This window comes from Bubalus kerabau, chromosome 16 (genome assembly GCF_029407905.1).
Source record: "Bubalus kerabau isolate K-KA32 ecotype Philippines breed swamp buffalo chromosome 16, PCC_UOA_SB_1v2, whole genome shotgun sequence".
Classification (NCBI taxonomy): domain Eukaryota; kingdom Metazoa; phylum Chordata; class Mammalia; order Artiodactyla; family Bovidae; genus Bubalus; species Bubalus kerabau.
The window spans coordinates 49,625,659-49,653,205 of NC_073639.1; the positions used below are offsets into that span (position 1 = coordinate 49,625,659).

Below are 27,547 nucleotides of genomic sequence, written 5' to 3' on the forward strand. Positions count from 1 at the left end.
ACAATAGACTATTCGGATATGACATAAATCAAATCCCTTACAATTATACAGTGGAAGTGACAAATAGATTTAAGGGATTAGATCTCACAGGTGCCTGAAAAACTATGGAATGAGGTTCGTGACATTGTACAGGAGGCAGGGATCAAGACCATCCCCAAGAAAAAGAAATACAAAAAGGCAAAATGGTTGTCTGATGAGGCCTTACAAATAGCTGAGAAAAGAAGAGAAGTGAAGGAGAAAAAGAAAGATATACCCATTTGAAAGCAGAGTTCCAAAGAATAGCAAGGAGAGATAAGAAAGCCATCCTCAGTGATCAATGCAAAGAAATAGAGGAAAACAATAGAATGGGAAAGACTAGAGATCTCTTCAAGAAATAAGAGATACCAAGGGAACATTTCATGCAAAGATGGGCCCAATAAAGGACAGAAATGGTATGGACTTAACAGAAGCAGAAGATATTAAGAAGAGGTGGCAAGAATACACAGAACTATACAAAAAAGATCTTCATGACCCAGATAACCACGATGGTGTGATTATTCACCTAGAGCCAGACATCCTGGAATGCGAAGTCAAGTGGGCCTTAGGAAGCATCACTCTGAACAAAGCTAGTGTAGGTGATGGAATTCCAGTTGAGCTATTTCAAATCCTAAAAGATGATGCTGTGAAAGTGTTGCACTCAATATGCCAGCAAATCTGGAAAACTCAGCAGTGGCCACAGGACTGGAAAAGGTCAGTTTTCATTCCAATCCCAAAGAAAGGCAATGCCAAAGAATGCTCAAACGACCACACAGTTGCACTCATCTCACACGCTAGCAAAGTAATGCTCAAAATTCTCCAAGCCAGGCTTCAACAGTATGTGAACCATGAACTTCCAGATGTTCCAGCTGGATCTAGAAAAGGCAGAGGAATCAGAGATCAAATTGCCAACATCTGATGGATCATCGAAAAAGTGAGAGAGTCCCAGAAAAACATCCACTTCTCCTTTATTGACTATGCCAAAGCCTTTGACTGTGTGGATCACAACAAACTGTGGAAAATTCTGAAAGAGATCGGAATACCAGACCACCTGACCTGCCTCCTGAGAAATCTGCATATAGGTCAAGAAGCAACAGTTAGAACTGGACATGGAACAACAGACTGGTTCCAAATCGGGAAAGGAATACATCAAGGCTGCATATTGTCACCCTGTTTATTTAACTTATATACAGAGTACATTATTTGAAATACTGAGCTGGATGAAGCACAAGCTGGAATCAAGATTGCCTGGAGAAATATCAATAACCTCAGATAAGCAGACGACACCGTCCTTATGGCAGAAAATGAAGAAGAACTAAAGAGCCTCTTGATGAAAGTGAAAGATGAGAGTGAAAATGTTGGCTTAAAACTCAACATTCAGAAAAGTAAGATCGTGGCATCTGGTCCCATCACTTCATGGCAAATAGATGGGGAAACAATGGAAACAGTGGCTGACTTTATTTTTTGGGGCTCCAAAATCACTGAAGATGGTGACTGCAGCCATGAAATTAAAAGGTGCTTACTCTTTGGAAGAAAAGCTATGACCAACCTAGACAGCATATTAAAAAGCAGAGACATTACTGACAAAGGCCCATCTAGTTAAAGCTGTGGTGTTTCCAGCAGTCATTTTTAGATATGAGAGTTGGACCTTAAAGAAAGCTGAGTGCTGAAGAATTGATGTTTTTGAACTGTGGTTTTGGAGAAGACTTGAGAGTCCCTTGGACTGTAAGGAAATTCAACCAGGCTATCCTAAAGGAAATCAGCTCTGAATATTCATTGTAAGGACTGATGCTGAAGCTGAAACTCCAATACTTTGGCCATGTGATATGAAGAACAGACTGCTTGGGAAAGACCCTGGTGCTGGGAAAGATTGAAGGCAGGAGGAGAAGGGGATGACAGAGGATGAGCTGGTTGGATGGCATCAGTGAAGTGACATGAGTTTGAGCAAGCTCCGGGTGTTGGTGATGGACAGGGAAGCCTGGTGTGCTGCAGTCCATGGGGTTGCAAAGAGTCAGACACAACTGAGTGACTGAACTGAGCTGAACTGATGTTGTGGTCTGAATATTTGTGCTCCTCCTCCCCAAATCCATATGGTGAAATCCTAACCCACAAGGTAAGTTCTTTGAAATGGAATCTTTGGTTGGGGTGATTAGTCTTGGGAGTGGAGCCCTCATGAATGGCATTAGTGATTTTCCAGTCAAGAGTACTGGAGTGGGTTGCCATTGCCTTCTCCAGTGTCCTTATAAAAGAGGCCCAAAAATGGTCCGTTCCCCTTCCACCCTCTGAGGACAGTGAGAAGAGGGCCATAAACTAGAACCTGGGCACCAGACACTGAATTTGCTAGCACCTTGACCATGGACTTCCCAGCCTCCAGAATTGTGAGAATTCCAGACTACAGCATTCTGTTACAGCAGCCCAACTGGACTGACAGATTATTTTCCAAAGTGGCTATACCACTTCGCATTCCTCCTAGCAATGCATGAGGATTAAAGTTATTTCATGTACTGCTCTCCTTTATTTCCTCCAGTTTTACTGAGATATGATTGACATATAACTTTGTACTAATAAGTAATAAGTGTTAGTAGCTCAGTCATGTCCAACTCTTTGTGACCATATGGACTATAGCCCACAAGGCTCCTCTGTCCATGGAATTTTCCAGGCAAGAATGCTGGGGTGGGTTGCCATTCTCTTTTCTAGGGGATCTTCCCTACCCAGGGATTGAACCTGAGTCTCCTGCATCTCCTGCATTACAGGCAGATCCTTTACCATCTGAGCCACCAGGGAGCCCCTAGTTTCAGGTATACAACAATGATTTGATACGTGTATGTACTGCAAAATAATCTCCATAGTAAGTTTAGTTACCATCTATCATCTCACAAAGTTCAAAATGAAATGTGATGAGAACTTTTACTTTGTAAATTTTATTTATTTATTTGGCTATGCTGAATCTTTGTAGCTGTGTGGGCTTATTCCTAGTTGTGATTAGCAGGGGCTACGCTCTAGTTGCTGTATGTGGGCTTCTGATCACAGTGGCTTCTCTTGTTGCAGAGCACAGGTTCTAGGGTGCTTGAGCTTCAGTAGTTGTGGAACCTGCGCTCTAGAGCATAGGCTCAGTAGTTGTGACACATGGGCTTTGTTGTTCTGCAGCTTGTGGGATCCTCCCAGACCAGGGATCAAACCTGTGTCTCCTGCATTGGCCAGCGGATTCTTTACTGGTGAACCACCAGGGAAGACTGTGATGTGAATTTTATTAATTAGATCTATTCTCTTAAAATTTTTTTTAAAGAAAGATCTGCTCTCTTAGCAACTTTCAAGTATGTGATACAGAATTGTTAACTGTTGACACCATACTGTGATTACATCCTCACCACACACTTTCTGACATTTATTATCGTTTCTATTGTCATTCCAGTGGATGTGAAATTGTATCACACTTGGGAATTCTAATTTCATTTTTCTAATGATGTATGAATTTGAGACTCTCATCCTGAACTTATATGTGTGTGTGTTAACATATATTATCTGTGCATATATTTGTCATTATTGTTGTAGTTTCTGTTCAGATACTTTGTTTATATTTTATTGAATTGTTTGCTTTTGATAAATTCTTTTGAGAGTTCATTGGACATTTTAGTTACAAAGACTTCATTGCTTATATGATTTGTAAATGTTTTCTCTCAGTCTGTAGCTTGTCTTTTTATTCCATTACTGTTATTTTTTCAGAACTACATTGATTTTGGTTAATTTATCATTATTTTTTAAAGATCAGGCTTTTGGATTTATACCTAATAGTGCTTTGCCCAAAGTATGGGCATTAATAATTTTCCCTATGTTTTCTTTTAAGAGTTTTATCATTTTTAAAAATATTTATTTATATGGCTATGCCAGGTCTTAATTGTGGTATGTGAGATATAGTTCCTCCACCAGGGATCGAATCCACACCCCCTGCATTGGGAGCACAGTGACTTAGCCACTGGACCACCAGGGAAGTCCCTCATTTTCCTTTTTTTACAATTGATCTATGACCAATGCTTGGTCTATTTTTCTATAAGGTACAAGTCTTCCTTTGATTTTTGTTTTATTTTTTTTTATGTTTTGCATATGGATGCCAGTCTTTCCATTAGTTGAAAAGACTTTATTTACTCCACTGAATTAGTCTTTCAATTTTGAAAAAAATGAGTTTCCATATGATTGTGGGCCTATTTCTGGGTTGTATGTTCTGTTCTTCTTCTTCTTTTTTTGGCTCAGCCCCACGGCACATGGGATCTTAGTTCTCCAACCAGGGATTGAACCCAGGACTGCTGCATTGGTAGTGCAGAATCTTAACCCCTGGACCAATGGGGAAATTCCTATATATTCTGTCCTTGATGTGAGTTTCTACACTTTCATCAATAGTACACTCTTAGTTACCTTAACTTTACATGAATTCTTAAAATTGGGGAAGACATTCCTCCAAATTTTTTTCTTTCTCAGAGTTATTCTGGCTGTTCTATCTCATTTGCCTTTTCATATAACTTAGAATTATCTTGTCACTGTCTACAAACACATCCTGCTAGAATCGTTGTATTACATTATACTTAGAGATTACTTTGGGAAGAATTGCTATGCTAACTCCTGAGTCCTCAAATACACGGTCACAGTGTGCCTCTTTATTTACTTAGATCTTCTGTGATTTGTCATGCCAGTGTTTTGTAGTGTTCAGATTACCGATGGTGCCTGTTTTATAACCAATTACAATTGTATTTTGTGGTTCAGATTTGCACTTCTTGTCCATAGCAATATGATTCATTTTTGTCTGTTGACTTATGTACTAAGACTGTGTAATAAGACCATGCTAGACTCATTTATTAGCTTCCAGAGAGTTTTTGTTTTTCTTTCAGCAGATTTGTCGAGATTTTCTTCAGACGATCATGCTGTCCACAAGTGGAGATGGTTTTATTTCTTCTCTTTCCACATATATAACTTCTATTATTCTTTCCTGCCCAGTTCCCTCCCTAGGACATTCAGACGATGTTTGATGGGACGGGTCATAGTGGACATCCTTGCTGTGCTCCAGTCTTGGGGGGATATTCACTCTTTCACTACTAGGCATAACTTGTGTGTGTGTATGTGTATGTGTATGTGTGTGTACGTGTGTGTGTGTGTGTGTGTGCGAGGCCTCTATCCAGTTAAGGAAGTTCCCTCTAATCCTTGTTTGCTGAGAGTTTTTATCATGTATATATTGAATTTTGTCAAATGTTCTTTCTGTGTTTTTTTGATATGATCATGTGTTTTGTTTTTTCAATCTGCTAATATTGGATTGGCCAAAAATTTCCTTTGACTTTTAAGTTAGAATAAAAGACATATTTTTCATCTTCACTAAGGACTTTATTAAACAGAATATTGTTTTGTTCTACCACCTTCTGCAATTTTTCAGGCAACTTCATAATTCCATCTTCCCCACACTTTTTTTTTTTTTTAATAATCTTTAAGTTTATTTTTGTTTTTGGCTGTGTTGGGTCTTCGTTGCTGCTTGGGTTTTTCTCCTGTTACTGCGAGTGGGGTTTCCTCTTCTTTGCGGGATGTAGCTTCTCACTTCGGTGACTTCTCTTGCTGTGGACACGGGCTCTAGGGAGTGTAGGTTCAGTTGCTGCAGCTCCTGGGCTCCAGAGCACAGGCTCAGTAGTTATGGGCAATGGGCTTAGTTGCTCCTTGGTGTTTGGAGTCTTCCTGGATCAGGAATCGAACCTGTGTTTCCTGTATTGGCAGGCGGATTCTTTACCACTGAGCCATCAGGGAAGCCCTATCACAGAGTTTTAAGGGAGAGAAAACTTACATACTTAATTACACATATCATGTATTTCTTACCACTCTGTAAGTGATCTGAAGGAGAAGCATAGGCTGCTATGACAGAATCAGTTCAGTTTCAGTTCAGTTGCTCAGTTGTGTCCGACTCTTTGCGACTCCATGCGCTGCAGCATGCCAGGCTTCCCTGTCCATCACCGACTCCTGAAGTTTACTCAAACTCATGTTCACTGAGTCAGTGATGCCATCCAACCATCTCATCCTCTGTCATCCCCTTCTCCTCCTGCCTTTAATCTTTCCCAGAATCAGGGTCTTTATACAGCTGGAAGATAGTGGTGTGGTCAGGTGGGAATTTTGACTGGTCAGGTCCTTCTGAATACTTGCTGAGGCAATACGGACTTTGTTTATTTTATTTTTTTAAATTTAAATTGGGATGGAATGGGGAGGGAGGAGGGAGGAGGGTTCAGGATGGGGAACACATGTATACCTGTGGTGGATTCATTTTGATATTTGGCAAAACTAATACAGTTATGTAAAGTTTAAAAATAAAATAAAATTTAAAATTAAAAAAATTTAAATTTATTTATTTTAATTGGAGGCTAATTACTTTATTGTATTGGTTTTGCCATACATCAACATGAATCTGCCACAGGTGTACATGTGTTCCCCATTCTGAACCCCTCTCCCACCTCCCTCCCCGTACCATCCCTCTGGGTCATCCCAGTACACCAGCCCCAAACTCTTAATGTTTTTGAGCAAAGAACTGTTGCAGGTGACTTTTGCAGTCTTCAAGGAGCTGAAATTTTTTTCTATTAAGAGAATTTTGTAAAGACTGGACTACATGGAAATCTGAAAGTGCCATGTCTGGTGACTATAGCAGATGAATCAGAACTTCTCAGTCAAGCTGTAATAGTTTTTGCCTGGCATTCAAAGAAACATGCAGTTTTGAGTTATCCTGATGGAAGATTATGTTTTTTTGTTGACTAATTCCAGACGCTTTTTGTTGAGTGATGCTTTCAGTTTGTTTAATTGGGATCAGTGCTTGTTAGAATTAATTGTTTGGCTTTCCAGAAGGAGCTCATAATAGAGGACTCTTTTCCAGTCCCACTATATATACAACATCACCTTCTTTGGATGAAGACTGAGGTTGGTGGTGGTTCATTTTGCTTGCCCCATGATCTCTTCCATTCTGTATTATTGTACAGTACCCACTTTTCATTGCCTGTCACAATTTGTTTTTAAAATGAAATGTTTTCATTACATTTCAGTAAAGAATTGCATGTAGAAGTACAGTTAAGAATTATGTGCGAGGAAGTGCGTCTAGTCAAAGCTATGGTTTTTCCAGTAGTCATGTATGGATGTGAGTGTAGGACCATAAAGAAGGCTGAGCACCAAAGAATTGATGCTTTTGAACTGTGGTATTTGTGAAGACTCTTGAGAGTCCCTTGGATTTCAAGGAGATCAAACCAGTATGTCCTAAAGGAAATGAGTCTTGAATGTTCCTTTGAAGGACTGATGGTGAAGCTGAAACTCCAATACTTTGGCCACCTGATGTGAAGAACTGACTCATTTGAAAAGACCCTGATGTTGGGAAAGATTGAAGGCGGGAGAGGATTAGATGGTTGGATGGCATCACCGACTCAATGGACTTGAGTTTGAGCAAGCTCCAGGAGCTGATGATGGACAGGCAAGCCTGGCATGCTGCAGTCCATGGGGTCACAAAGAGTTAGACATGACTGAATGACTGAACTAAACTGAACTGTACAGTCAAGAAGGTTTTCTTGCTTAACTTCTGTGGAGCCCAGACATCAAAGTGTTTAATCCAACTGAGCTGTTGCAAATGATTTTCAGTGCTTGATTTGGATATTTTGAGTATGTTGGCTGTCTCCTACATGGTATAACATTCATTGGTCTTAATTAATGTCTCGATTTGATCGCTATCGACTTCAACTGGCCTCCTGACTGTGGAGCATCGTCCAGTGAGAAATCTACAACACAAAACTTTGCAAACCAGTTTTGACACCCTATATCAGTCACAACACCTTCTCCATACACTGCAAAAGTCTTTTTTGGCGCTTCAGTTGCATTTTTGCCTTTCATGAAATAATGAAGCCTAATATGCCAAAAATGTTTTTTCCATCCTCAATATTAAAATAGCAATAAAAAATTCACCAATGCTGATAAGTTTCTTTAAAAAATGCATACTGTTACGACAGCTGTCAAAATACAATCTAAAAAATTGTTTTGAATGACGTTAAAGACAACTAAGCATTCGGTTTTTTGAAAAAAAAAAAAAAAAAAAAAACAGAGCCAACTTTTTAGCCAACACAATATAACATGTTGTTGATTGATTTTTGAATATTGAACCCGATGCATATGCCTGGGATAAATGACACGTCTTTGTGTGATATTAAATTTTTATGTTTCTCACAATTAAAATTGAAAAAAAAAATACGTGATGATTGTCTTTGTTCATAAGAGATATTGCTCCCTAGTTCTTGTCATGTGGTTGCATGTCTCTGGTATCAGGGTGGAAATGCTGGCCTCTAAAGCCAGTTACTAAATGTTTTCTTCTATTTTCTGGAAAGGACTCTGTAGAATTGATATTTCTTTCTTTAAATGACTGATATTCTTGCTTACCTTGATGCTTACCTGGATATTAATATAGGTTCTTTAGCTTTCATTTGATTAATGTTATATGGTATATATCTTTTATCATCATTTTAATTTCTCTTTCCTAGAATGATATAAATGATTAAAGTGGGTTTCTTATAGAGAGCATGTAGTTTTTGTGTATTTAAATTTCTGTAATAGTCTGACAATATTTGACTAGTGTGTCTAGACCAGGCGTTCTCCAGGTTTTTTCCGGTAAAAGGACAGATAATAAGTAGGGTCTCTGTTGCAGTACTTCCATTCTGCAGTTTCAGCACATAAGCACCAGAGGCAATACACAGATAATGGTAACGTCTCTATTCCAAGAAAACTTTATTTACAAAAGCAGGTGGTGAACTGAATTTGGTTCAAAGGCTATAGTTTGCTGAACCCTGTTTTAGTCTATTTATAGTTAACGTAATTATTGATATGTTGAATTATATCCAATCACTTATTAGATTGTTCTGTTTGCTACCTCTGTTTTTAATGCCTCTCCATTCTTTTCTGCCTTGCTTTTGTAACATGTGATTGTTTTTAGTATTCTATTTCAATTTATCTGTTGAATTTTAGATATATCCCTTATATTGTGTGTGTGTGTGTTCTCAGAGTTAAAATGCAGTTATTTAAATATTTCACAATTGACCTAACACTGATATTTAATGATTTCACATGGAACACAGGGACAGTAGTGATCTAGGTCCCTGTACCTTCCCACACTGTTACAGGGACCCTGTGCATTACACCTATGTTCCTTATAAACCCCATCAGACAGTGATATATTCAGTGTTTTGCTTCCTTGTTGGAGGCAGGATGTGTTGTACTGGGTGATAGGAACTGGGATGAACAGGCTGTTAATGGGAGGCTCCATGTCCATCTGGGTAGGAAGGACTCCAGGGGAGGTTTGCTGTGGCCCCAGGTGTCAGAAACTCCAGGTTCCCCTCCTGCCTTTGTCTGGTGCCTCCTGGACCTGAGCTTCCCTGTGTGTTTCTCCGCAGAGCCCCTGGATCCTGCAGCTCTGTCTTCGGTAATCATGGTTATTACACCACTGCCCAATAGTCATAGGTCTGGGGGAGGAAAGTGGTCTACAATCATATGATGAAATCTCTCTATTAGTGGCTAAGCCCTGGGCTGTGAACTCCACACGTGCTTCTCCAGAGGGATGGATATCTTTCCCCTGTCAATGAGAGGAAGGTTGGAAGGGTTGCAGTGGGGCGATCCCTCCTCAGGGCCGGGACAGTCTTCAGGACTGAGCCCTGGGACAATCCCACCTAGAGAGCAGCTTTTGCTCCAGAGAAGGCTCTGGACCCCTTCACAGGGACTCTCTCCCCTTCCTCCGCCGTGGCCATAGGGATCTTTCTTGGGTCTTCCCGGGGAGAACCTGGTGGGGCTCCTGGAAGTAAAACCCAGAACGGTGTGGGTGTCCCCTGACACTGTGGCCACCAGAAGCTTCTTGACCCAGGGGAGTCCTCACTCAGGCTCAGTTGTACATCAGTATCATCAAAGTGTGCCTGCCAGCTCACATCCCCACCTGCTCCTGCTCCAGGGGAGCAGATCCTGGTCTGACCTCTGCATCCTTTGTTTCTCCAGATTTTGAGGTGGTGGTTTGTCTGCATCCTCATTTCTTGATGCCTCCAAGCAAAGCTGATTTCAGTTTTTTCAGCTTTCCCTGACTTTATGGATGGAAGTGAATCTCAAACTCTGTAATGTTAGAGCTGAAACCAGGAGTTTCATATTTTAAAGAATGAAGAGAGAAAAGCAGCCAGTTCTAGAGAGAGTTAGAGTGAAGTTGCTTAGTCGTGTTTGACTCTTTGTGACCCCATGAACTGTAGCCTGCCAGGCTCCTCCGTCTATGGGATTTTCCAGGCAAGAATATTGGAGTGGGCTGCCATTTCCTTCTCCAGGGGATCTTCTTGACCCAGGTATCGAACCCAGGTCTCCCACACTGCAAGCAGACTCTTTATCATCTGAGCCACCAGGGAGTACCCAGATACTTACCGTTTCTGCTGCTTCTCTTTCCCTTGTGAAGTCCTGCATTTCTTCTATTGATAGATGTTTTCACTGGATGTAGGACTCTGGTGGACTCCAGTTCTTCGAACTCTGGAACCACTGGCTGTTTTGTTATCTAATTTAATGTTTTCTGATGAGAACTGTGAGGACATTTTACACAATGACACACACAGGGGAACGAACAGTGATTGGAAAGTTCTCACAGTTATTTCAAAGTTATTTTTGTGTTTGCTTTTCAGCAGTTTGATTCTGATATGTGTAAGCATGGCTTTCTCTGAATTTGTCCTGTTTGGGGGCTCACTTGATGGCTTGAATACGTAAGTCTGTGTTTTGGCAAATTGGAACATGTCAGCAATTATTTTCTTCACCACATTATTCCTATCTTTCTGGAATTCTGATTTCAGCAATACGTGAACTGTGAACTTCCAGTTGTTTAAGCTGGTTTTAGAAAAGGCAGAGGAACCAGAGATCAAATTGCCAACATCCATTGGATCATCAAAAAAGCAAGAGAGTTCCAGAAAAACATCTATTTCTGCTTTATTGACTATGCCAAAGCCTTTGACTGTGTGGATCACAATAAACTGTGGAAAATTCTGAAAGATATGGGAATACCAGACCACCTGACCTGCCTCTTGAGAAACCTGTATGCAGGTCAGGAAGCAACAGTTAGAACTGGACATGGAACAACAGACTGGTTCCAAATAGGAAAAGGAGTATGTCAAGGCTGTATATTGTTACACTGCTTATTTAACTTACATGCAGAGTACATCATGAGAAATGCTGGACTGGAAGAAACACAAGAAAAACAAGCTGGAATCAAGATTGCCGGGAGAAATATCAATAACCTCAGATATGCAGATGACACCACCCTTATGGCAGAAAGTGAAGAGGAACTCAAAAGCCTCTTGATGAAGGTGAAAGAGGAGAGTGAAAAAGTTGGCTTAAAGCTCAACATTCAGAAAATGAAGATCATGGCATCTGGTCCCATCACTTCGTGGGAAATAAATGGGGAAACAGTGGAAACAGTGTCAGACTATTTTTTTGGGCTCCAAAATCACTGCAGATGGTGACTTCAGCCATTAAATTAAAAGACACTTACTCCTTGGAAGAAAAGTTATGACCAACCTATATAGCATATTGAAAACCAGAGACATTACTTTGCCAACAAAGGTCCATCTAGTCAAGGCTATGATTTTTCCAGTGGTCATGTATGGATGTGAGAGTTGGACTGTGAAGAAAGCTGAGCGCCAAAGAATTGATGCTTTTGAACTGTGGTGTTGGAGAAGACGCTTGAGAGTCACTTGGACTGCAAGGAGATCCAACCAGTCCATTCTGAAGGAGATCAGCCCTGGGATTTCTTTGGAAGGAATGATGCTAAAGCTGAAACTCCAGTACTTTGGCCACCTGATGGGAAGAGTTGACTCATTGGAAAAGACTCTAATGCTGGGAGGGATTGGGGGCGGGAGGAGAAGGGGACGACAGAGGATGAGATGGCTGGATGGCATCACTGACTCGATGGACGTGAGTCTGAGTGAACTACGGGAGTTGGTGATGGACAGGGAGGCCTGGCATGCTGCGATTCATGGGGTCGCAAAGAGTCAGACACAACTGATCGACTGAACTGAACTGATGACATAAATGCTTGGTTTTTGTTTGTTTCTTTGTATTTTCCCACAGGTCTCTCATCTCTGTTCAGGTTTTTCAGTATTATTCTTCTGGTTTATTAGAATGGATAGTTTTATTAATCTGTTATCAAGGCACTGATGTTTTCCTCTATAAACTTGATTATGCCTCTGAGACTGGGTAGTATTTTTGTCTTTTGGTTATTGTATTTTTTTAGTTCTAAATTTTCATTTGCTTCTTTTTGTATCCTCCATTTGTCATTGGAAAAGCTCTTTCTTTCCATTTGTTTTAAGAGTGCTCATATTTCTTCTTGGAGCGCAGTTATAATAGCTGTTTCAAAAGTTTGTATGGTAATTCCAATATCTGTGTCACCTGGAGTTGGCATCTCCTAATTGGAATTCCCTCTTGCAAGGTATTGAGATGGTGCTGGTTCTTGATGGCATTTAAATTCAGATTGTAACCTGAGCTGCTTAAATATTATATGATTCTGAATCTTGTTTAAATTCCGCAGGGAAGGTTTGTTTTAGTGGACAGTTGACTTGGGTCGGTACTTGCAGCAAGTCCCTGACTTCGTTGCATGGGCTGTGGTCCAATTCAGTTCCAAAGCCTATGACGTGTTATATGCGTCTGTCCTTGTGTGCTCTATCCGTCAGTCAGCGTGGGACCTGTGCGCTGGTCTACCCTGGGGACAGTGTGCTGGTTAGGGTCAGAGCGTATATGCTTGGGTCAGGTGAACCTAGCAACAGTTCAGAAATGTCCGTTTTGTTCTCTTTCTTGGTCTCCATTTTCTCTGCTCTCTCCCTGGCATGTTTTGACTCTCAGGAGCTTCCCTTTCTCATCCACCCCTCTGCACAGCTTTCTGGCTAAGAAACCTCATGCCTTAGTTTTACTTGTTCTGTGTGCAAAGTGCAGACCCACTGCTGGAGGTCATGCTAAGGGAAAACGTGCAACCCAGGGACACTTATTTCATCTCCATGTGTGATAGCAAAGTCTCTGGGAATCCTGAGGGGCCAAAGAGAGAGCTGCCCAGTGGACTTCAGGATAGTGTCAATGAACACTCTCAGAATAAGATGCTTGTGCAGATCTGCATAATGTATGTGTAGTGGTCTCTGCAGTGTATCAAGTGCTGGGGTAGGTCATGAAATGTCGTTTATAATATGGTCCCATTTTTAGGCATAAATGAGGTTAAATATATTTTGTGCATTATATGTGTGCCTTAGTTTAGACAAAGTTCTAAAAAATGGAAAAGATACAACATTAATGCTAAAGGTGATTTGCCTGATGATAGAATGTGGATGATTGCACTCTCTTTTCTTTGAGGCTCTGGGTTTTCTGATCTCTTCTCCCTGCCATCAACATGCATCACTCACACAGCTAAACAGATGGGAAGCTTTTCAAACTTGGCTTTGTTTGCTGGCATCTTCCTCCCTGGGTGCGTGTCTGGGTGAGAAGGGCCCCTGAATCTTCCTATCTTTGTGAAATGCACGTACATTATCTCTCACTAGCAGAGCAGAGATCACAAAAATCCAATCAAAGCAGCAGTTAAGTTAGGTGGGACACAGACATCCACACACAAGGAGAATCTCAGAAAGTGTCAAGAGTCTTGTCTGCGCACCAGCTTTAACATCTCAGCATTTTCATCCGTGAACTAAAATGATCTGAGTGAATAATTCTCGGTTAATTTATACTTGCTTCGAGAATACATTAATTTTCCATTTTAATTAATGATTTCATCCCAGGAGAATTATGTTTTAAAAATGTTTGCCTTTGGCAAATAGTACAACAATTGGGCTCCCCAATTCACAGTGGCTGGTGGAGAAATAGAGCAGGTTGTTCTTTACGGGATATGGGAGGCAGACCTGGGATGTCACCTTGGAGGGGCCTCCATAGGTCTCACAGCCCCTTGTTCACTGTTTCCGTCTTCACCTTCTTTACTGGACCTTAAGACAAATGGGGTGAACTAACCACACTAAAAACATGACATGTCATTTGTCTGCACATGGATTCCATCTAGTTTTATTACTTTTTTATTCACCTTTTTATTCCCGTTCCTCTCATGCTGTTACAGAATCATAAAACTGTTTGTGTGCTTGCTCGCTCAGTTGCTTCAGTCGTGTCCAACTCTTTGTGACCCCAGGGACCATAGCCCACCAGGTTCCTCCGTCCGTGGGATTCTCCAGGCAAGAATATTGGAGTGGGTCGCCATGCCCACCTCCTGGGGCTCTTGCCAAATCAGGGATTGGATTTGCGTCTCCTGCATGGCAGGTGGGTTCTTTACCAATGAGCCACCCAGGAAGCCCCCAAACAGTGTTTACTAGTATCTTAAAATTTTTTTTAATTGAAATTTTACCTTATTTTTGTGTTTATTGAGACTGTTTTGTAAGATTTTGTTTTTAAGAAAATCCCTGAACAGTGTTTAATGACTATCTTTTTTTGGAATGTGGTCTTGCAAAATGCCCACTGCTCTTTTGTGGCATATATATTGAAATAAACACTGATGGCATTGCGTTGTGTATTTCATTCTATTTATGACACTGTAGTGTTTTACAGATAATTATGTTTTGAACAGATGCTCATGTTGCTAAGTGCACAGTGACTCCATTGGTTTTCTCAGCTGCATCGTGCTCAGGGGTGGGGGTGGGTGCCCACCACATTTCCCTCTCACATCCCCAGGAAGCCTCCAACTCCCAGCTGCCACACACAAGCTCAGAGAACATCCTCTTATGTTTCCTGCAGGGACCTGTGTCAGCATCTCCCCAGGCACATGCTGGAGGACAGAGGACAGCGAGCCCCCATTACTGCCTGCTCTCCCCACAGACCACAGGGTCCCTCACACCTGACAATTGGAGTCCCCAGGCTGGGGGAAGACCTTTGGCTGGGAAGTGATAGTTCACATTACAGAAACTTCTTCTATAAAGACATATGCAGGTTAGGGTCCAAAGTGCTTGTCCAGACTTATAGCTGACACTTCGGAGAGACAGGACATACCCAAGTCATTCCAAGTAGAATTGTCACATTTAGCAAATAAAATATGGGATGCCAATGATGTGTTAATTTCAGATAAATAGCAAGTAATTTTACTCTCAGTATGCCCCATGAGGTTTGTTCCTAAACAGGATGGGGGGTCTATTAGGAGGAGGATGGCACATGGATGGGGCACCCCTGTGATACTCCCATCAGCCCCTGAATGCAGCCCACCCCTGTGGGTGGGGTGACCACAGAGACAGGAACACCGGAAGAATAAGCACCTTAGATGTGCTGTGAAAACCTTCTCCTGCTGCACGTGTCTCCCTGGAAGGTTCTCTGTGAGTGGAGAATGAAGTGTGGCCTGCAGTTGGTGTGGCAGAGAAATGATATTTTCAGTGTGGATGGATGGTTCTTGGGCCTGTGTCTTTGCAGACGAGAAGCCAGCAGAGGAGAGGCAGGTGGAGGTGAGGAAGTGCAGGTCTCTGCAGGGCAAGAGGGAAGAGGTGGGAGGGGAATGTCGGAGGGCTTGGCCCAGGGAGAAGAGCAGGTTTGAGCTGGAGGCAAGTGGCAAAGGTGGGTGGAAGCTTCTGGGTTGGTGGACACCTGGAGACTTGGAGAAATGCTTTCTTGGGGAGGTCATGGAAGCTCCGCCCCCTTCCCCATACCTCACCCTACACATCTCTTCCATCTGGCTGTTCCTGGTTGTATCCTTTTATAATAAACCACTACTCTAGTTCTTTTAAATCAACTCTATGTGAACTAGCTTATTTAAACTTTATTTCTGGCAAAACCAATACAATATTGTAAAGTAAAAAAAAAAAAAGAAATAAAGTAGAATGAGTTAACACATGAAAAAAAAGAAAAACAACTTTATTTCTACCCTTCAAGGAGTAAACTGGAATATATTGCAAATGTAGAAGTAGCAGCTATGCTACTTCTCAAGTAGCCAGCTTTTGATCAGTATCTCAATTTTATTACTTTGGAAAATGATACGCCTGTATGATACAATCAAAAATGAGGAAATGTTTCATATTGTGCCATTAACAGTTCAGAAATCACAAATGTGGAAATGAAAACTATTATGAACTGGAATGTTGACAGCCTCTTCTGCTTTTCTGTTATGCTGGGTACTATTCCTATAATCAGATAATTAGCAGGAACAGCAATGGAAATGAGAGCAGTGAAAATAGATAAGAAGTTTCTGGAATATCTAAGAGATGCCAAAAATGGTTTTACTACAGGTGATGCGCTGGGAGCTGGCAGCCTCAGCTTTCAAAGCCTTCTTCACTCCTGTTGACAGAAACATGGATCTGGCAACTCCTTTACATCATATTTGGACATATCAGTCCTACGTGTGTGATGTAGTGGATTTCCATGTACACAGAGTTAACCTGGAAGAATCTTCAGGAGTGAAAAAGTCCCTGGCTGGTGCTAGTGTGACCTAGAGAAAAAATCAGGAAGTCGTATGATTTAACTCCAGTTGATACATTTTGGCAGAAACGTAAAGGAAGTCCATTCCCAGAGGTTTGGGAATCAGTTCAGCAAGAACTAGAATCTTAGAGGAGAGCACCAGAAGATGAGGTCAAACGCCTGAGAAGTATGGGACCAGAAGGGGAGGATGAAGGGGCCACAAGGATGCTTCCTGACAACACTGCTCAGCTATCCTCAGCTTTTGGTTCTTTGCCAGAAGACCTTGGAGAGGGGACAAAGACTTACTGATCTCCATAAAATGTTGCCACTCCTGTCTTAGGACATGTAAAGGCATGAAAACTGAATGTATGTTTTGAATATAAAGAAAAAATAATGAGCAAAGCTTCCCTGGGCAAATCTCTTCTAGATGTAATATCAGACTCTGATGCAGGCAATCCAGGAGATAAATGAGGTATTTCTTATCTATCATGTAAGTGCACAGCAAACAGCTTCTGAGGCTGATTTGGAGCCACACCAAAAAGCTGGAACTGACGCAGGATGCAACCTTAATTCCTTACAATATATCAGAGGAAGGCTTTTGCTGGGATGGCTTCAGCTCCTGCCATCTCAGGCACTGCCAAACGAGTCCCCAACACAAGATCGCAGTGTATGATGGCAAGAGCGACAAAGGCGGTACAGAAACAGCACAACCCACCTGTCTTCAGGGACATGACGTCAAACGGTGAAACCGATGACTGTAGATATTTTGATCCCAGATGCTGCCAGGCGGTGACGGCTCAGTTCTGAGGAACAAAAATTCATTCCAAGAAGCAATAGTTTTTGTGTTGGGAGAAGGCAACTACATTGAATATCAGAAGCTTGTTGACAACGGAAAGGGGAAACGAGGGAAACATGTTTTATAGGCTGCTGCTGACTTTTTCATACTGCACGGTTCATGAAACAGCTGTCACAACTTGGGAAAAAAGGAGAGGCCTGGAGTTTAACCATCAGGAGGAGCTCCCCAAACTGCTGTCTGTGCCTCTCCAGACCCAGATCCCATCCCATCAACTGCAGTTTAATTTACAGCTTGAGTTGATGCAGTGAGACTCGGTGCACTGCCCTCTCCCGCCCCCCACTTTGTCATGAGGGTCTTTATTTCCTTCCTGGCAAATCACCCTTTGATTTTTGTTCAGCTTTAACGAGTCCTCCTAACAGTGGTGGTGACATGACAGAATGAATTCCTGACTTGACATTGATGGTTTCCATCTTTGATTCCTTGTATCCCCAGGACACCTCCAGGCACGTTGGTGCCTTAATTCATCTTCGGTGGCTTAACAAAGGGATCACCCTGCATGGGGGCGGCTCCATGTCATACATCCCACAGTACAGGCCTCATTGGGCCAGGCAGGACCAGGGTTCAGAGCTGCTTTTTAAGGGGCTGTCATCAGGACACCAGGGGTGGGTTCATGTGCCTCACAGGCCTGTGTCAAGCTCCAGCCACTGTTAAGTGGAAGCTGCTGCGATCGCTGTGGACACAAATGGCCCGTATCACATATCTATTGTTTGGAATGTCATTTATTCCCTCTGCTTCCCAAAGAAACCCTGATTTTGCTTTGGGAAACCACACCTTCCCCACCTTGAGTTCTTATGCATGCTTGCTAAATTGCTTTAGTCGTGTTTGACTCTTTGTGACACCATGGACTGTAGCTCACCAGGCTCCTTGGTCCATGGGATTCTCCAGGCAAGAATACTGAAGTGGATTGCCATGCCCTTCTCTAGGGGAACTTCCCAACCCAGGGACTGAACCCATGTCTTCTGTAGGCTTCTGCACTGGAGGCAGTTCTTTACTGCTGAGCCACCAAGGAAGCCCTGGGTTCTTATAACACCTTGGGAGTTGGTTTCTCATCGACCCAAGCATTTTACAGTGAGATCTTCATGTTTCCCTGCAGAAAGAGAGTGATTTGGGGACAAGCATTTCCAAAGTCAGAGCATCACAGGCAATGAGAGACAACCCCAGTCACCTTGCTGGGCCATTTGAGGAACAGATGAAAAGTGCATATAAATTCCCCCAGTGCAAGTAAAGTCTAACGTGAGTGGGGATGGGGAGGCCATTGTCCCTCAAGCTGTCTCTGCTCTCAGGCAGAAGCTGAATGGCAGGTGTGCTCCTGAAGCCCCACCTCCCAGCTTGGAGCTGCAGGTCCCCTGTCTAATGGGCCCCTTTCTTACCTGGGCCAAGGGCTCTCCACATCTGGTCTTGAGCAATCTCTTTGGCTCAGCAGATGGAAAGGCTTCAGAAAATGTCCTTCGAGACAGAATGAATGGAAATTGCCATGGAGCTCTGAGTTAAACCCACTCAGATGCAGACTGTTTCGTGTTCACAGGACTCCTTGTCCTTCCTGGGAGAGACCAGTGGAAACAGACCGAATGGACGAAGGTGTTTGTGGCCCCATGGAGTGAGAATGTGTTAATGGCCTCATCTGGGAATAACTCCGCTCCTGTGAGCACTCCATCCCCACCTGCTCAACCGTGTCTGCTCTTCTCCCATCTCTCTTGCAATTAGATCATGCAGGATGCCAGCTGCAAAGATGGGGCAGGAGCACTGATGCTTCCCATGGGAATGAGACACGGACACAATTCCGGCCCCCAGCTCAGTTTTGAGCGCTCGATGGAGGGTCAGTGGGGACCCAGACATGCTCACTGGCCACGGTTTCATGGCATTCAAGTTCTCTCAGTTTATCAGTCTCCACACTTTAACCTGTCTCACGGAACTTTTCATTTGCTCTTCATTCTGTCAAGAATGTTCTTCCTGATACATTAATATGTCTGATTCCTTCCTTATCTCCTTCCGTTCTCAGCACAAAAATCAGTTCACAGAGACCTCCCCTGATGCCGTGGAAGTGATCCTCACATTATCCTCCATCTCATCATTGTTCTTATTCCTGTTGTAGCAGCTGTCACTACCTAAAACCATCTTGGCTTTCTTCTAATTTTATTGTTTGTTGTCTGTTTCCGAAGAGGTCAAGAACCTTGTCATCCTCCACCGCCGTTTATCAGCAGTGTCAGGGACACAGAGGATGAAGATGAAACTCCCGAGGGCGTGAAGGAACTGATGGATAACCACTTTCATGAGTCTAATGGAACAGCTCTGCTGGGTTTTCCTCCTCCAATCTGAAGTTTCCTCCCTTCTCACAGGACTATGGCGGGGGGTGGGGGGGTGGGGAGGGCAACTGTTCCCAAGTGAGGAGGCTGAAGAAAGGGTCAGCACATCACCTGTGGTTTCCCCAACTCGACATCCCTCCTCCCAGCCCAGCTGTCCCTCTCCCTCCTCATCTCTCCATCTGTCCTCTGCTTCTCCCATCTCCTCCCAGCTCAGCTACTCTCAGGACTTGGGGGAGCAGCCCCTTGGCCCATCCTGAAGTGACTGAACCTTTGTCTTTGAACCCACCCTCCAGGTTCAAGATGATGTCAGACCCAGAACAGCCTCCTCAGCTCAGGGCAAACCCTACTTCTTGGTAGAGAAAACACAATTGGTTTCGTTCCTCCAGGGCTCTAAAGCAAATTTGACATTTGTTACACTGCACATAACCATTTCTCCCAAAGCATGCTCAGATGGCACAGATTTCTAAGGCATCAATTCAAGTGTGTAAAATAACATGATTCTTTTATAACTAAATATAGTTTCTCTCTAGAGCCCTCACTCTGCTTAATGGCAGGAAACAGTAGACTCAGTTCCAGGTGAATGGCATCAATTCGGGATAGCTAGACAGTAGGGGATTTTTCTTCCTCCCCTCGTGGGTGCCTCTAAGCGGGCTCATGTGGGGTGGAGGTGGGACTCCAGCCACCACCTCCCTTGCTAACACCTGCTGATGGTTCTCATCCCCGTCCGGGGTCTGCTCCTACAGTGCTGTCTCAGTGTGCATGGTGTCACAGCCCCTGCCTCAACACAGCTCTCCTCATGCCCCGTCCCTCGCTTTGCTGTAGGACTTTATCTTATAAGGGACGTGGGTGCATCATGTTCTCCTCCACATACAGGGATGTGAGGGCCCAAAGGGTTTCTCCTGGGTCCCCTTTGCCCTGAGGATCCATCAGCCACCTCCTCTCTCTGTGAGCCACAGCCCTCACTCTGGCTGTGGGGAGTTCTGTGCGGTCACTGCTCCCAGTATCCCAGGCAGGAAGCAAATCCAATTCCCCTCTGTGTTCAGAGTCCTGATTTATCTGGGGTGCCTGACACTCTCCATTTCAGAGCTGATGTTGTGGAGTTTGGGTGCAAGGCCCCTTCTCGTGTGTCTCATCTTTTTTCTGGATTATTCTCTTCCCCAACCCAGAGTAATCTTGACCTATTTGGGCTGAGAAGCAACTGTCTCTGAAGGTATTCTCCCAAGGTTCTCTGCATTACGGCAGGATGATGTACTTGAGACAAGTCTCTTATATACAGTAATATTACTCCTTAGTTCTCTGTTTCTCCTACAGGACTTCCCCTGGAGCAAAAGCCTCCAGCACAATGACCAGGTGTGGGAGCATGGTGGTAAAAGAGCAGCCCAGGGCAAAAATATCCTGCCACTGGGATATCAGTGACTTTCCCAATGTGGAATTACAAGCCCTAAAAACTGCTCTGGGGTGACCCAGCACCTGACCCAGGGCTGATTCCCCCCTACTCCCCCTGAACACCAGCCCCAAGCCCCAGCTCAGAAGGTACCTTGATGTGGAATAGATGCTGCTTGGGGAGCATCCAGACAGTGTCATGAGTCTGGTCATGGGGTCCCCAGGCCTCCTTGGAAGGGGTGGGAGCAGCGGGAAGCCCCAGGCTCCTCGGAGCATGTGGAAGGGGCAGAGATCGACAGGGACCTTGGAGAAGCCCTGGGGAAGGAGGAGGGATCACAGAGACCTGCAAGGACCAGTCTGAGGGACTCATGGGAGTGATGACATCCCTGTGGTGTCATTACTTTGTCATCACTTTGTGATGACATTGTGCTCTTCTTCCAGAATGTCACGGCATCTTGTGACCCCACACCAGTCAGCATCTCAGATAGTGATTTGAACTGATCAGGCAGAAAGTGAGTGTATGTATAGGGTCCTGGGATGAGCACTCGATGGTCAAGAGGATGGAAGGTCAGGGCTGGAACAATGACCCATGCCGCTGCATCCAGGGTATGCCAGGGGCTGCGCAGTGGCAGCAAAGGTGGCCGGGTATGCATCTGATAGGGCCAGATGCAGACCCGGCCACCTTTGCTGCCACTGCCCAGCCCCTGGCATACCCTGGATGCAGGGGCATGGGAAGGGGCTTGAGTGTTCTGATTCAGCTCATAATTATATGTCTGGAAATTTGCCAATCACATGAATGTATTCCAAAGGTCTTGAATACAAACAAGGAAAAAAGTTGCCCACACCACCTTTGCAGAACTTAGAATACCAGGGAAGAAGGGGAAGGGGATCCTCAATGGGCTGAACTGACATCTCCACCAAAGACACAAAGGGGAGACTCAAAAAGAATGAGCTTCAGTTATGCAAAAGTGAAAGTGAAAGTGTTAGTCACTGAGTCCTGTCTGACTCTATTGTGACTCCCGTGGACTGTAGCCTTCTAGGCTGCTCTGTCCATGGGCTTCTCCAGGCAAAAATACTGGAGTGGATAGCCATGCCCTCCTCCAGGGGATCTTTCCGACCCAGGGATTGAACCTGGGTCTTCTGCATTGCTGCCAGATTCTTTACTGTCTGAGCCACCAGGGAATCCATTATGGAAAGGCAGCCCTAAATGGTATTTTCTAGCACACCTAAGATCATAGATTGAGATCCATACTTAATGTACTTTATATCCCAAGCCAACAAACTGGAAAATTCTTAAAGAGATGGGTATACCAGACCACTTGACCTGCTTCCAGATAAATCTGTATGCAGGTCAAGAAGCAACAGTAGGAACTGGACATGGAACAACAGACGGGTTCCAAATTGGGAAAGGAGTATGTCAAGGCTGTATATTGTCACCCTGCATATTTAACTTATATGCAGAGTACATAATGAGAAACACTGGGCTGGATGAAGCACAAGCTGGAATCAAGATTTCTGGGAGAAATATCAATAACCTCAGATATGCAGATGACACCACCCTTATGGCAGAAAGCGAAGAAGAACTAAAGAGTCTCTTGATGAAAGTGAAAAAGAGTGAAAAAGTTGGCTTAAAACTCAACATTCAGAAAAGCAAGATCATGGCATCTGGTCCCATCACTTCATGGGAAATAGATGGGGAAACAATGGAAACAGTGAGAGAGTTTATTTTTGGGGGCTCCAAACTCACTGCAGATAGTGACTGCAGCCATAAAATTAAAAGACACGTGCTCCTTGGAAGAAAAGCTATGACTAACTCAGACAGTATATTAAACAGTAGAGACATTACTTTGCCAACAAAGGTCCGTCTCGTCAAAGCTATGGTTTTTCCAGTAGTCATGTATGGATGTGAGAGTTGGACTATAAAGAAAGCTGAGTGCCAAAGAACTGATGCTTTTGAACTGTGGTGTTGGAGAAGACTCTTGAGAGTCCCTTGGCTTGCAAGGAGATCAAACCAGTCCATCCTAAAGGAAATCAGTCTTGAATATTCATTAGAAAGATTGATGCTGAAGCTGAAACTGCAATACTTTGTCCACCTGATGTGAAGAACTGACTCATTGGAAAAGACCCTGATGCTGGGAAAGATTGAAGGCAGGAGGAGAAGGGGATGACAGAGGATGAGATGGTTGGATGGCATCACCAACGTGATGGACATGAGTTTGAGTAGGCTCCGGGAGTTGGTGATGGACAAGGAAGCCTGGCGTACTGCAGTCCATGGGGTTGCAAAAAGTTGGCCATGACTGAGCGACTGAGCTGAACTGAACTGATCCCAAGCCAGCCATTGTGACAGACTGAGCCTAGCCCAGAATCCCAGCTCCCTGGACAAGTGCTCCCTCATGACCTTCTGGACACAGAGCCCATATGGAAGCTCCAGAAACATAACTGCTCTTTAGGGAATCTAGAGCAACTGCTGTTTCCAGCTGCTGAAAGACTGCAGGGTCACTGCCCAGGGGAGGACCATTAATTTGAGTGAAGAGGGAGAATCCCAGAGTTTTCCCAAGTTCCTGTGGAGGCTGAGGGCAGGTTTGTTGGGACAGTGAGGATATATCCTCCCCCACTTAGCAGATCCTGCTGGGGCCCCTGCCCCTTACTCTGGAGGAAATGCCTGTAGACCTTATGAGCACAACAATGGCATCATACGTGGGTTAAGACTCATCCCATTAGCCCCTGTGACTCTGCAATTTGCACAATTTCCCATCAGTCTGACTGGGCTTCTAGTCCATTCTTGGTGTCTATCTAGGGCTTCCCTAGTGGCTTAGCTGGTAAAGGATCGGCCTGCAATGTGGGAGACCTGGATTGGGAAGATCCCCTGGAGAAGGGAACAGCTACCCACTCCAGTATTCTAGCCTGGAGATTTCCATGGACCATATAGTCCATGGGGTCGCAAAGAATCGGACAGGACTGAGTGACTTTCACTTCACTTCATCTTGGGTTCTCTTGAACTCCTTGGCTGGGAGCCTGGGGCTGAGGGGGCTCTTCTTTTGCTCCCCTTAAGGAGGGGCAGCACAGTGGGGTTTGGGGGAGTGAAGAGAAAATGGCAGAAAGGAGAAAGAAGCTGCCCGAGTCACTTCCAGGGCCCCAGTTGGTTGCTAAACATTGTCCTAGCCCCGATTCCTCACTCTGGGCAGTGGGAGATGGTGGGTCTAAGCTAGGGAGGGCCCTGTGGCCAGGCTCCCCACATCCTGTGTAAGGGCTGTGGGGCTGTCGTAGTCTCTCAGCTACTCAGGTGGACCCTTAGATGTACACATACACATGTGTACAGATGTACACATGCTGTACAAGGGGTGGGTGGACTGGGGCAGGCAGTGATCGAGAAACCCTCTGGAAATATTATCGGGGAACTGAGTTGAGGGCCTATTTTATGAAAGAAACACATCACAACAGAGGTCAGGTACCAGCTCCCTCTGAATTTACATGGGACAGTGACAGGATTTCCCTGTGCAGAAAGTCAGGGGACTCTGGAGCTAGATCACCCGGACTCATACCCTACACGCTTACCGGCCCTGTGCTTTACTGGGGGTCTTTGTGCCCCGGTTTCCACATCTATAGGAGGCGGGTGGAAGCATCACCTACCCCACAGAACCGCTGGGAGGATCAATGAGGTCATTCACAGGACATTTAATTACCACTTGGGGGCGACAGACTGTGTTCCATAAATGTCCACCATTATTATCTGATGCTTTTACTTCACAAGGAAAGAAGAAAGTAAAGAGGGAAAACACGGGGCTCAGAGGAGTCTGTGTGCCTCAGCATGTGAGCAGGTGCACGAGTAAGAGTGGCTTAAACAAAACGGGGAATTTCTATTTTCTACAAGCTGTGGCCTGTTACGTGGAACGCTGTGCACTGAACCCACCATCTAAGGCCCCAGCTCCACGTCGTTGCTCCACCAGCCTCGTCCTCCTCAAGATCCAAGATGGCAACACACGCGTCCACTTCCATCCCGGGAAAAGGAGAGGATGGTGGGAGGTGTGGGATTAGGGATGGTGGTGGTGGTGGAAGAGGGGTAAGGGTGTCGGTTTTTAGAGGCAAACCGGAAGTAGTACCCGTAATTTCCTCTTTAATTTCATTGGCTACAACTTGGTCATGCGACCATACCTTGCTGCAAGGGAGGCTGGGAACTATAGTCTATCCTGGAAGAACTGGCATCTAGCTGAACCTTGAGGGTGCTACCGTTCCTGCACAAAGCACGTGAATGAACTTTGGGGACAGTCACTGTCCCAGAGGTCGGCCCAGAGGATGTTTCCAAGCCTCGAGAGCACTTTCCTTTTATAACTAAATAATTCAAGATAAATGAGAGTAAATTTGAGAGAGTCAGTTCAGCTGGGTACAGTGATCCCCCAACAAGATTAGGACGCAAACCCAGATGATTTCAAACAAGCAAAATTACAGGTCCATGAGATCCATAAATAACTGGATGATACAGATTTAAAATTTCAAAACAAAAAGGCAACAGCAAGTTCCATAGAGAAGGGAGATGCAAACTGCTTTTTATTTAATAAAACATTTATACCATGGCAGCCAGGAGAGTCCACAAGGAATGCTTGATGATATTTTAAGTAGTTTTTGTGCTGCTTCACTTTCTTTAACAGTCATTACTTTTATTATTTGTCACAATGACAAGCCATTTAATGCATTTCATAAAATCCATGTGTCAACTGTCTTTTCTCTCAATGCCAATCTAAAGACATTGTTTCCTGGAGCAGTCCTTCACTTCCATGATCTCTGACACCACCTGGTGAAGCTTCTTGTGGGGAAGACAGGATTCTGTGTCCAAATACTTACAGAGTTCTAATCATCAAGACATGAGACCCCTCTTCTCAACATGCACCAGACCCAAGCTCCATGCAGGGAAGCACCATTAGAAAGGAGTATTGGGATGCAGAACTAGTCTAACTCCTGTCTTGCTGAGACATTTAAAAATGAACATTCCCCGTATTTGTACACTCACAAGTCAATGCTCACTACTGTGGAAGGTCAAATCTCTTTTTGTGGGTGATTTATGGGCAAAATAACCTCTAACTTGCCTTTCATTTCTAGGAACAGTTGTCCACCTGAGTGTCAGATAAATGTGTCTCAACAATACAGTCCAGGGATGCAATAATGTATTTTCAGTACTCAGCTATCCACCTCATCTTTCTGAAAGAGCATTGACATTTATGCTGCAGACACCTGAATCTGTCTTTGAGAGACAGCTCCTGAAAGGGCTCCAGGAAGACTGATACACAGACACCTGTGCCCAAATGTGCCCTGGGATGATGATCTAGAAATTAAAAACACAGGGATACTTTTTTTTTAAATTGGAGTATAGTTGCTTTACATTGTTGTGTCACTTTCTGCTGTAAAGTGAATCAGCCATATGTATACATATGTCTCCTCTTTGGATTTCTTTCCCATTTAGGTCACCACAGAGCACTGTGTAGAGTTCCCTGTGCTATACAGTAGGTTTGCATTAGTTACCTATTTTATACAGAATTGTGTATATACATCAATCTCCCAATTCATCCAATGCCCAACTTCCCCTTTGGTATCCATACATTTGTTCTCTTTGTGTCTCTCCTGCTTTGCAAGTAAGATCATCTTTACCATTTTCTAGATTCCACATATATGCATTAATATACAATATTTGGTTTTCTCTTTCTGACTTCACTCTGTATGCCAGTCTCTAGGTCCATCTCCATCTCTGCAAATGACACAATTCTGTACCTTTTTGTAGCTAATATTCCTTTGTATATATGAACCACATCTTTATCCATTCCTCCGTTAATGGATATTTAGGTGCTTCCATATCCTGGCTATTGTAAACAGTGTTACAAACACCTCAATGCATGTGTCTTTTCCAATTACTGTTTGTGTGTGTGTGTGTGTGTGTGTATTTATTCAGGAATGGAATTTCTGGGTCTATTTTTAGTTTTTTGAGAAACTTACAAACCTGGAGGCTCAGCAGTAAAGAATCTGCCTACAGTGCAGGGGACTATCTGCAATATAGGAGACATGGGTTTGATCCCTGGTTCTGGAAGATCATCTGAAGAAAGAAATGGCAACCCACTCTAGTATTCTTGCTTGGGACCTTCCATGGTCAGAGGAGCCTGGTAGGTACAGTCCATGAGGTCACAAAAGTCAGACACGACTTAACAACTAAACCACAGTGGCTGCACCGATTTATATTCCCACCAACAATGTACAAGGGTTCTCTTCTTCACATCCTTGCTGATATTTGTGTTCTTTTTGATGATAGCACTCTGAATGGTGTGAAGTGATATCTCTTTGTGGTTTTGACTTGCATTTCTCTGATGATTAGTGATGTTGAGCATCTTCTCATGTGCCTGTTGACCATCTGCATTTCCTCTTTGCTAAAATGTTTATTCATGTGTTCTGATGATTTTTAAATTGAGTTTTTTTCAGTGTTGAGTTGCATGAGTTGTTTATATATGTTGGATATCAATACCTCATCAGTCATATCATTTGCAAATATTTTCTCCCATTCAATAGA

The 27,547-nt window shown here is 43.7% G+C and overlaps 1 pseudogene; it reads left to right on the forward strand.

The window, feature by feature from the left end:
• The first annotated feature begins 15,937 nt into the window (after positions 1-15,937).
• Positions 15,938-17,554, forward strand: LOC129629739 (sec1 family domain-containing protein 1-like; annotated as a pseudogene).
• Positions 17,555-27,547: the final 9,993 nt, after the last annotated feature.